At 39.6% G+C, this 2,531-nt stretch overlaps 1 protein-coding gene across 1 annotated transcript in view; it reads right to left on the reverse strand.

Annotated features, from left to right (window-relative positions):
* The window catches only part of GPC6 (glypican 6), a 1,088,719-nt gene that overhangs the window by 261,033 nt on the left and 825,155 nt on the right, over positions 1-2,531 (reverse strand). The window lies entirely within an intron of this gene.

The following is a 2,531-nucleotide window of genomic DNA, read 5'->3' on the forward strand; positions in this document are numbered from 1 at the left end:
CCGACTGATAAAGGAACAGCCCTCACTCAGATTTTGGGAGGTTTATCACGAGTCCTGCTTCCACTAATCTAACTATGCCTTCCATCAAGAGGTAGCTTTTCCACAGTCATCTCAAACTTTTATCTCAAATTGAATTTCTTTCCCTTAAGACCATTTCCCCCACTGCCATGACTGTCTTTTTTTTTTTTTTCTTCTTTCTTTTGCAGTACGCGGGCCTCTCACTGTTGTGGCCTCTCCAGTTGTGGAGCACAGGCTCCGGACGCGCAGGCTCAGCGGCCATGACTCACGGGTCCTGCCGCTCCGCGGCATGTGGGATCTTCCCGGGCCGGGGCACGACCCCGTGTCCCCTGCATCGGCAGGCGGACGCTCAACCAACCACAGCGCCACCAGGGAAGGCCTGCCATGACTGTCTTAATGGATGACACCCTTAACTACCTGGAGTCAGAAACCTGGGAGTTCTACTGGTTGTTTCTATCCCGCTTACACCATCCATTCAGGGTCCTGTTGACCCGGACATTGTTATGGGTCCCCTCTACTCTGTCCTCGCTGGTGCTTCTCTGGTCCAGGGCCTCAGCTCCAGGAGCGGATGGTTAGGAAAGTCTAACCTGGGCCCCTGCCTTTGGTCTCTGCCTCCTTCACCCCTCACACAGCCATAAAATGGACTCTTCCAGTTACTGTTTAAACCTTGCAGAGACTCCCGATCCTTGTGGAATGAGGTTCAAGCTCTTGGGTGTGAGCGAAAGGGCCATGCCTGATGTACCTCCCTCGCCAGACTCGTGTTCTCTCTACCTATCTACTCCACTCATTCCACCTCTGTCATGTTTCAATGTTTACATCTCCCTTCCCTCCCAGTGTGTACAATTGCCCCCTTTGCCTGGGACGTGCTTCTCTCCGAGTCTGAGAAGGCTTTTCTGACCTACTCCCATGGACTCATCACTTCTTCCTGTGTTTTTATACAGTGAACTCCTTGAAGGCAGGAATCATGACTTGGTCATCCTTGTATTGATATTATGGGTGCCAAGCACTGTGCCTGGCCCTTGAGGGGCTTGTCATAACCATTTGTTAAATAAACACATGAGCTAAATGGCCAAGATACACACGATTCACAAAACTGAAAGGAGAAAGTAGGAAATAGGAAACTGAGAACTTGAACCGTATGTAAGTAAACTGGATGTAGATGAGGAGTAATGCTCTATAAATCAAAGTGCTTGAAGAAAACCTAAATGAACCCATGGACTTGGCAACTGCCATTCTAAGGATGGCTTTACTTATTTTTCAAAGGGTGTGTAATGGGGCTATAAAGTCACATTTTGAAAGGCATTAGACTCCCCTAATTGTGCTTTTACAAAATTAAAATCAATTTAAATTTTCTAAATTTCCCCCTCTCCATTTGATTAGTGTAACTTATTTACCTTAGTAATTCAGGGAAAATGTTTTGTACAGCATTCTGTTTAATATTAGCACATCTGTACCCAGAGAAGCTTCTATGCCTAATAAGAACATTCGGTGATCTAGATTTAATCTAATATTTGTCTGACTTCGCCCACTGAATAAACATGGCTTATTAGTGTCAAACACTCAGGATCTTTGTTTTTCATGACTGTAAACCTGACCTTTGAAATGTAATCTTGTGGTCTTAAGATTAGCATCCAATAAATCACAACATGAGTTATAGCAAATACTTCCTCCTTTCCCCCTCCTCCTCTTTCTTTCCAACACAAACACACACACAAGAAATCATTTAAGAGCTCAAAGACTTGCAGGATATTTTTGGTGCTTTTATCTCTCAGTTTCTAAAAAGTGATATATAAGATGTTATCTCACATTGATATTTATGACACTACATATTAGTAACCAAGACAGGGAATGGAACCAGATATAACATACTTTATGCAACAAGACACAACTATTAAAGTACAAGGTATATGAATTAAGTTTACAGATGCCAAGTACAACTATGTTTGATATGTCTGTTATAAAATAGGGGCTTAAAATATATATTAACATGATGAATAGTTAAATTTTGGGGGAAATGTTTATATTTAACAAAGTGTTCAGGTTTGTAAATTTTTTACTCCAATTACAAATGTAAAATAATATGTAACCCTGCTGTATATTTTATAGTTTAGGCTTCATTTAAGGATTTTCCAGTGCACATGTTTAAAAAATATTTTAGATATTTTCAAAACATATTTATGTGATGTTTTCAAATATTGTTATTTAAATATTTACTAATTGTGTTTTTCTATGTCTCATGATTTTTTCCAGTTTTCAATATATTGAAAGTATTCATGGGATTCATGATATAACTCATATATCAGAATCACTAAAATATTATGAAATGACTTTTAAACCCTTTTTGAAATATTTCAGTGAGATATTAGCAAGAATCAATGCAAAGGCAACAGGGATTTTTTTCTTTAGTTTTCTAAATAGCAAAGACAGAAGCTTAAAAGCATTTTAATAATAAACAACTACAGAAGTACACACATTCTGGAAACAAATTAGGTTATGGTTGTATGTTGGAAGAG

This window comes from Lipotes vexillifer, unplaced genomic scaffold (assembly GCF_000442215.2).
Source record: "Lipotes vexillifer unplaced genomic scaffold, Lipotes_vexillifer_v1.1 scaffold154, whole genome shotgun sequence".
NCBI classification, from domain to species: Eukaryota; Metazoa; Chordata; class Mammalia; order Artiodactyla; family Lipotidae; genus Lipotes; species Lipotes vexillifer.